The sequence below is a fragment of the Schistocerca serialis genome, chromosome 8, assembly GCF_023864345.2.
Source record: "Schistocerca serialis cubense isolate TAMUIC-IGC-003099 chromosome 8, iqSchSeri2.2, whole genome shotgun sequence".
NCBI classification, from domain to species: Eukaryota; Metazoa; Arthropoda; class Insecta; order Orthoptera; family Acrididae; genus Schistocerca; species Schistocerca serialis.
In genome coordinates, this window is record NC_064645.1 from 297839257 (window position 1) to 297849487 (window position 10231).

Here is a 10231-nt window from a genome sequence, read left to right on the forward strand (position 1 = left end):
ATTTATATAGATGAAAATCACTCTTAACATTACAGTCCCTCCACACCGACTCGCTACTACCACATCTCAACCAGAACTCTCCAATATCACATCTCAGCAAGCACTGCCTACTAGCACATCTCAACAAACACTCTCTGCTACGAGCTCTTAACAAGCGCTCCCTACGAGTCTTCGACAGGCACTGACTACTACGAGCTCTCGCCAAGCACTGTGGAGGCGGCTTAATAATACTATTTGGCGCAATCTCTGGCGCAGTGGCTCAGTGTAGCCACCTTTCATATGCCCCTCCTCCACAGGCCAGAATTTGATGGTATTTTTGCCAGCATTGGTGGTGAAAATACCACCAAATTCGTCCACAAAAATACAGACAAAAATAAAAGATAATATTAATACCTAAATATCACATAATTAGTTAAAATTTTGGCTTTGCACTGACCTTTCAATAACCTACTATATAAAATACAGTAAGCAATACAAATTCTTTTCATACATGTGACTTTACATAATAGTTCACACAATACACAAAAAATCAGTTTATACAAAAAAAAAAAAAAACACCAACAGGTGACATCTTTTCAGTAGAAGCAATCCATTAGTGGCACCCAGCAATGTTGAGCAGGTGCAGACAGCAACAAGTGACATTATTTCAGTAGAAGCAGTTCCATCTGTGGCACCCAGCAATGTTGAAGAGGTACACACAGCAACAAGTGACATTATTTCAGTAGAAGCAGTTCCATCTGTGGCACCCAGCAATGTTGAAGAGGTACACACAGCAACAAGTGACATTATTTCAGTATAAGCAGTTCCATTAGTGGCACCCAGTAATGTTGACAGGTGCAGACACCAACAAGTGACTTCATTTCAGTAGAATCAGTCCAGTAGTGGCACCTAGCAATGTTGAACAGGTGCAGACACCAACAAGTGACTTCATTTCAGTAGAAGCAGTTCCATTAGTGCCACCCAGTAATGTTGAGCAGGTGCAGACAGCAACAAGTGACATTATTTCAGTAAAAGCAGTTCATTAGTGGCACCCAGCAATGTTGAGTAGGTGCAGACACCGACAAGTGACATCATTTCCATAGAAGTAGCTCCATCTGTGCACCCAGTAATGTTGAGCAGGTGCAGACACCAACAAGTGACATCATTTTAGTAAAAGCAGTTCCATCTGTGGCACCTAGTAATGTTGAGTAGGTGCAGACACCAACAAGTGACATTATTTCAGTAGAAGCAGTTCCATCTGTTGCACCCAGCAATGTTGAACAGGTGCAGACACCAACAAGTGACATTATCTCAGTAGAAGCAGTCCATCAGTGGCACCCAGCAATGTTGAGCAGGTGCAGACAGCAACAAGTGACATCATTTCAATAAAAGCAGTTCCATCAGTTGCACCCAGCAATGTTGAACAGGTGCAGACACCAACAAGTGACATTATCTCAGTAGAAGCAGTCCATCAGTGGCACCCAGCAATGTTGAGCAGGTGCAGACAGCAACAAGTGACATCATTTCAATAAAAGCAGTTCCATCAGTTGCACCCAGCAATGATGAGCAGGTCCAGAGGGCAGTCCATAATAATCAATATCACTGATCACACTGTTCATCAGAGTTTATTAGCAGAAATTAAACATGTCCTAGTGGCACCAATCATGTAGAAAAAGTACAAGTAACAGTCCATAATATTCACTATCACTGATCACACTGTTCATCAGAGTTTATTAGCAGAAATTAAACATGTCCTAGTGGCACCAATCATGTAGAAAAAGTACAAGTAACAGTCCATAATATTTACTATCACTGATCACACAGTTCATCAGCAGAAATTAATCATTCCTAAGTGTCACACATCATGTTGAAAAGTGCAGGTAACAGTCCATAATATTCACCATCACTAATCAGACAGTTCAGGCATGAACAATAGTTTGGATACACATACAAATACTTTTACACTAAACATACAAATTCTAATAAACACACAAATGATATCAGATAATTGTCATATTAACTATTACAAATACTCAAATATCAGTAAACCTATAATATTTATGGGTGTCAGCGCAAGCCACTACAGACAAATAAAATAATATTTAGGAGATAGGTGGGTAGGATTAGGAAAGGAAAACACACAAAACACACTCACTCATCTTTCATCCACATTAAGTACTACTGTGTAATTGAATAGTGTTAACTGTGTAAATGCAATTCTGTCAAAATTTGATGTTCATCATGTGTATCAAGTAGTAGTGGCAGCAATGTATAACAGTCAATAATAGTTAAGTCAACGTCATAGTCATCATGTCAAGACCAATGTATGCCAAGCCAGATCAAAATGTACGGTTGCTGAACAACTGTCAGTGAGCCAAGATATGCAATTACTTCCTCTCTCCAAAAAAAGTATATACCGCTTAGCAATTTAACAAAGTGTGTGTAGACAATCTTCCTTCCACTTTAGTATTCTAGTCTGCTATCTTCATCTTCCTTGTTCCATATAGACCAACAAAAAAAAAAGCACCTCACTTACTTCACCTCTTATACACCAAAACTCCAATAATCATTAGCATCACATAATCTCAATACTTCAATAATACCTCTTACGTCGATACATATAAACCTTATCATTAATAGCATTTACCTTACCTCTTGTCCACCAAAACTCCAATAATCATCAACTTCACATAATCTCAATAATACCTCAATAATACCTCTTCAATACGTCGATACATATAAACCTTATTACCAATATCATTTCACTTCCATAACAACTCTCTCCTCTAGTCAGTCTCCTCGAACAAGTACAGATAAAATCCTAATGCAAACCTTATCATCCCATACAATCCGAAGACACATTGTCAACACACAACCTCTGTGTAATCCATCTGACCCAAATCTTCTACTCATTATGAATTATAAACCAAGAAATGCATACATGACCTCTAACAGACTTAGTTCGGATAACTCTCAGTAATTAAGTACGATAACGGAGTGTGAATGATCATAATATTTCACAGTGTGTACATCACTTCAAGAATTATGGCAAACAGAAGCAAACATGTGGAGTATTTTTTGTGTCAAGTGTCACTTACTATTTCAATTGCTCACGAAAAATGCAGTGTAATGACTGTCAATGGTCTAAACCTAGTGTTGGTATGTCATGTCGTTAGCTTCCCTCCTATTAGCATAAATTTATACAGCTTCCATAAAACCTCCAGCTCATGTGACTTCTATGAAGTTTCTTGTACTAATGTTGTTCGTCGAATTATAGCAGTTCATTTTCTTATCTTAAAATATAAGGCACTGAGCGTAAGCAAAACATGCAGTAGCGAGTAAATATACCAGTAGAGAACAGAATGTCAACAAGTGGATGCAGCACAATTCTTACAACGAGGCTCTGCCAAGCGAATAATCTATAATTAATACCATAGTGTGACCTAAACTCTATGTTTGTACACCTTATATCAGCATTTCTATATACCAAATTAAAGAGTAGTTATGACAACGAACAGAAATGTATAAATATGCAATCCATACGCATAGCAGCAAACAGGTCATTAGCATCATATCAGCATAAGCAAATAAATGTTCATATGTAATCTTAATAAGTAAACATGAAGGCGCAAGCAGATAAATCACAAACTATAACTTACATACTATGATGTATCATGCAGCGCAACTTGCTGTGACAGTGCGAGAGAGAGACAAAGATATTGTTTATTACTCTGTGGCGGACAGCGCTCATATAATTATTCTTAGGATATAGTTTTTGTTTGTTCTGGTTAAGAGTAATTTTTAGTAGAAGAGAGCCATTCTTGTGATGTAAAAAAATCGACGCCATTGCGAGTTTTTGATTCACATGGTAAAATATAAGTGCATATGGAAGGAAATCAGTTAATAGAACAATAAAATATTGTTCATTTCAAGAAGGTACGTCTTATTATACACCCAGCGATGTACTGCTATTGTGATTTACTAATAAACACCAGTTGAGAACAGTTCCGACGGGAGCGTTCAGTTCTAGTGAAATAGTTCGATGTTTTCTTCGGAAAAGAAGTCACTTCATGGATCATTCAAATCAACAATAGTAACTGGACATCTCTCAGAACTGAAAGCAATCTGATTGCTATGGAACAGACCCCCGAAGAATATTTCTCCGTATTTTGGTTACCACTTTCAGCTCAACACGGTATCTGCAGCATCTGGAGCAGATTTCTACAACAGCGGAAGCGTGTAATCGCCATCAGTTTCACACACCGCCCTGTGTACGCTGTATGTATTTACCCACAACAGTGAACATACAGTTACTCACACAAATAGAAAGACAATACTAGGTGGTGTGGGGAACATTTCAGTATAATGGCCCTGTAGAGCTAAACAGTAATTAGCCTAGTAATAAAAGGAGTCTTTATATATGTCTATCGTTAGACAGGACACGATCCTGATACAACACTCATAGTAAACATGAAATATAACCATGTTAGTAATTTAGTAATTAATATTTCATTGTGTGTATATATGTCTAGTTTTATAGAATAACTACATTATGGTCCTTTGTATGTTTCATGCTAACTGAACTTGCGGGAGTATCTTGTGAAGAGAACGAGTACGCCTTCCCAGCAGCCGAGCAGAAACTTCAAAAAGGCCAGAATATTTGAATTACTAGCTTTCTTGAGCATTTATGCATTGTAGTGACCTTTCATGTAGAAATTTTCTAAGTATAAATAGAGTTGCTATATTACTTTTACTAGAATTCCAGTATTTCAGTAGATATAGTAAGACAATATTTTATGTGTTATCTATGTACTGTGTTTGTGTCACATTGTAAAGTGTACATTGACAGCATTAGGACATTAACGTTTTTTGCGTGTGTAAAAGTTCAATAGTCACTTTTGTAGGACTTATTTAGAGGAGAAACTGTCAATTGCTCATTTACATGGTGATAACTAGATCTATGTTCAAAGCCAATAAGCAAGCACGCATCACAATGGTACAAAATGAATTAAATAGTGTGAATGCATGTCAACTAGTGCCACAGAATTTAATACCGCCGTAGTTAGCGATATGTCGATTATGGCTGAGCAACCGGCAATAATTAATGCGCTCACGCCGTCGACACAAACGGTTCCTAGTTCCGACATTCATATGTCGAAAGAAGTCCAGAGAAATATGCAGCAACCGACAAACAACATGAATTTCATCTCTGACACAGACGCGTGCGAAAACGAAATGACTGTACCGAAAATTGTGTCGGTACAATCCTCATTAAGCCCAGTGCAATCGCCAATTGCTGAGAATACCGATTTGTTATCCCAGCTGATGTCAAGTTTGACTGTCATAACACAAGGGATTAAGGCATTGGAAACATCGCAATCTAATCTTGCAACGGCACAATCCACGTTTCAAACGACATGAATCGTAGATTCCAAGTATTGGAGAGTGCGCAATTTAATTTGGCTCAGGAGCAATCTAATAAACTAAAAGAAATAAATGATAAGATTACTGAAAAATTCCAGAGTTTGGAAACAAAGCAGAGTCACTTGATTACCAGTCAGGCACAACTCATAGTTACACAAGAACAACAGTATCAGTAATTAACAAACAAATACAAAGACATCTTATGTCGTCAAGATACACTAAATCATCAAGTGCAGGAAGTTATTCATGTACAGAACACTATTGCACAAGACGTGAATACAATTAAGCACGATAACGAGCAAGCTGTCATTGAGCTTACTCGGAGGATAGACACTCTAAGTCTCGACGGCGAGAAACACATAGAGAAACTTTTCAATGAACATAAGATCGCATTCTCTAAGGACATTGGAGATTGGGTGAAAGAGCAAACCGAGACAGTGCGAAATTATGTTGACAAAACCTTGAAAGAAACGGTTTCTGACGTGCAAGTTAACAACGAAGCTGCACAAGAACAACTTAAGGCAGAAGTTAAAGAGATTAAGGAGAATATAGGAGATGAATTTCCTGCTTGGAAAGCAAAGATAGAAAATACATTAAAAGCATGCCAGCAAGGCCTAGTTAATACTAGAGGGGCACATACTACTTGCAGTTTATCAAAGGCAGACATTATTCCTGATGAAACCAGTGAAACCGAATCCATGCAACAATATCCATGTATTGGTGCATATTTACGTAATCAACCAGAAACAAATTATCGAGATTATCATTCGCCGCGAAGTAGCCACCAGAATACACCTGTGACCATGAATGAAGAAAAAATGCTTAAATATCGTCAATTCCAGATATTTATTCCCGAAAGGAAGTCGATCAATCCCGTGATATTTATCAAGCAATTTAAAGGGATATTGCCGCGAATGTGGACTGAGCAACAAAAAATTATGTACGTTGCAGGATTCATACATGGAGATGGATCGATGTGGGCGTCAGAAGCATCCGATTGGTGTCAAGATTATGACCAATTTGAACGCGCTTTCGTGCACAAATACTGGAATAAGGGAGTACAAGAAAGACTACGTAAGGAAGTTTTTGACCCACAACCTTTTTCTTTCAAAAATGGATCTTTAAGAAAGTATTTCGAGAAGTATATAAATAAAGGTAAATACTGGAATGAACCAATCCCGACGCAGGATATCATTCGAATATTAAAGGGCAAACTTCCACTTGAAGTTAAGGAAAAACTTCTACATGTGCCTGAACAACATGTGGAAGATTTTCTAGCCGCATTGGATTCAATAGGCATTCTGTTCGAAGAATCACGTGTGCGCTATAACCAGCCAAGTTACCAACCTAACAAATACAATAGTAACAACAAACAGTATGGAAACAAACCTTTTGCACACAATTCACCAAACCCACAGGTGAATTATTTCCAGAAAAACCTGAAATTTGGTAACGAAAATCCCGACCAGTGTAATCATGACCAACAATGTGAACAAACATATAAACGGAAATGGAGGAAGAATAATAAGAAGAGGAAAGGATACTATCAAGAAGGGAATTATCAGCAAAAATGCCGATATCAGCAACCAACCCATGAATATCACAACCAACCACAAACTTCAGGTTGGGTACCAAATGAAAATGCAAATGAATGGAGAAATCAACCACCAATAATAACCGACGTAACGGAGCTGACATCTACTAATAATGGACAATCGTCAAACTAAACTCGACTGTCAGAAGCCCCGACGGTGCAGTCGAGGAAGTTTTCAGGGGCGAAAATTCGAGCGTCAAATTTTTCCGGTACAATGAAGGCAGATTATTAATAGAAGAACTTCAGCAGGATATGATGCCTTGTCAAGAGGAACATATCACTGTACCTGTTGCGAAAATTCAGGCGGAGATTGAAGGCATTACTGTGCAAGTTACTTTAGATACAGGAGCAGCAGTAAATGTCATTTCTGAGAAGTTATTTCAAAGAATACTTCAGAAAGCAGATCCATCGATTTTTCCTGTTCAATGTTGTAGAATTGTAGGTCCTACTGGTCATAAGTCTTCTCAGGTTAAAGTGCAGATTCAACTCCAGTTAGATATAGGAAATGTAGCTATAAATTGCACGTTCCTTGTAATAAAAAAGTTGGTTGAGGACTGTATCCTGGGTATAGATGAATTTAGGGAGAGAAATTGGCATATCGATTTTTCTCTAGGCCGTGCCAGTTTTACAACAATGGATCAGAAACATCAAGTGAATCTTCTCAGGGAATATAGTACCCATGGAAGGTATTGTCATGGACGAAAGCTGCAAATAGAGTGGATACATAGCAAACCTGTAAGGTATTACAAAATTAATTACTTGCAACCAGTTTTAAACCCTGAAGATATGGTATATGAAAAGGTACAAGAACCTGAATATTTGCAACAACATCAAAGAAAGCGATTATATGATCTTCTACAGGAATATCATGAAGTCTTTCGAGAAAGACCTGGTGTAATCAAGGGATACACATGCCATTTAGATGTGATACCACACCAAGTTTTCTGCCGTATTTTTTATCCAGTACCGTGGCACCAACGAAAGGCAGTTGATGCCGAAATCCACCAGATGCTTGAATGGGATCTGATCGAACCTTCGACGAGTCCATACTGTAGTCCGCTTCATGTTGTCTCGAAAAATAAGATTATCGTGCTCGTGCGAACTCATCCGGAAAATATCGATGAGTTAATTCAAAAGTTCGAGGGGATGAAATACTTAACAAATATTGATTTGAGAAGTTCATTTTGGCAGGTGGCTCTAGACGAACCATCAAAAAAGTACACCGCATTTGTACATGCAGGTAGAAGCTATCAATTTAAGGTTTTACCTTTCGGGCTAAACGTGAGCTCAGGAGTTTTTATAAATGCTCTAGATTGTGCATTGGGACCTGCACTTCGAAGCAATTTAACTTTGTTTGTGGACGACATGTTCATAGCTACGACCACATGGGAGGAGCACGTTGATTTATTGAGAAGAGTGTTAGAACGTTTCAAGGAAGCAGGCATAACCGCAAATCTGCAAAAGTCCCACTTTGCTCGAGATAAAATCAAATTTTTGGGTCATCTTATAAATGGAAAAGGCATCCTACCGGACTCCGAGAAACTAAAGGCAATCAAAAACTTTCCACTTCCAACAACAAAAAGGCAGTTAAAGAGCTTCCTCGGAGTTGTCTCTTTCTTCAGGCGTTTCATTCACGACCACTCTATTAATGCAGAACCGTTGTACAGCTTGTTGCGCAAAAATACTCCGTGGGTGTGGACGCAATAATGTCAGAATGCATTTGAAGCAATAAAACATGCCTTAGTCAATTCACAAATATTATATCATCCAGATATGAGGCAAGAATTCGGTTTAATGGCAGATGCTTCGGAAATTGGAATAGGTTCATGCCTCTTCCAAGTAAAGATGGTAGACAGAAAATCAACTTTCTGTCCAATAGCCTTTGCTAGCCGACTCTTAACTGCTTGTGAAAGAACATATACGACTACCGAAAGGGAAGCATTGGCCGTAGTCTGGTCATTTAAGAAATTTTACTATTACTTATATGGAGCGAAGACAACAGTATACTGTGGCCACAAAGCGTTAAGTTTTTTGCAAACATGTAAATTATTACATCCAAGATTAGCAAGATGGACGCTCTCACTCCAAGAGTTTCAATTTGAAATTAAATACCTAAGCGGACAGGATAATTTCATCGCTGATGCACTGTCTAGAATACCAGATGGAGATTTGTCAACTATCAACATCACGGACAATCCGTCCGAATTTAATGTTCTTATAATGACTGATAGAATATATAGGAAACATTTTCATGACATGTGTAAGAACATGGCTAAACTTCAGAATGAAGATCCTCGTTGGCATCAATAAAGGAAACTTTAGCAAAGCCTGGAAACGATGAGCTGAAGAGACTGTACAAAGTTGAGGACGACGTCTTATTTTTCAAAGGGCATCTTGATTCAGATAATTGGAAGGTGTGTGTTCCCGAGAAGAATGAGAATGACTTAATTTTGCACACGCACATCACTTGGGGACATTTTGGAGTATTAAAGTGTGCTCGGAAGATTCAAGCATATTGCTACTTCCCAAACATTCGCAGGAAAGTGCACAGACAGTTAAGGAAATGTAAAATTTGTCAGCTAGCCAAACCAGGAAATTTTTGTGTGAAAGATTTCCTACATCCTATTATACCCACTAAACCGCTGTCAATCATTTCGGTCGACGTCTGTGGTCCTCTACCATCATCAAGGGGAGGATGCAAATATATTGTAGCTTTTCTTGATATATTCACTAAGTATGTCAAACTTTATCCATTAAAATCAGCTACTGCTGCATCCATAGCCAAGAAGCTGGTCAAAGATTATATAGTCAAAGTAGGCAAACCATAGGCTATTCTTTCTGACAATGAGTCAATGTTCACTGGATTTCGTTGGAGGCAAACATTAGCCAGTTGTGGTATAAAACAAATTCTAACATCAGTGTACCACCCTTCGGCGAATCCCGTGGAACGAATTTTTCGTGAATTAAACCGGTTCATGAGAACATATTGCCACAACCAGCAACCCAAATGGATCGATTATCTTCACGATTTTCAGGAAATTGTAAACAATATGCCACATACTACGACAGAATACACCCCATACGAACTGATGTTTGGAAAACAGGAACAGAATGACTGGATTCGACCAATTCCTAAAGTAGCTATTAACAAAATAGACCTACAAAATAAAGTACGACAATCCTTACTTAATATAATGGACAAGGCAAGAAAAAGGAAAATATATTTTGACAATC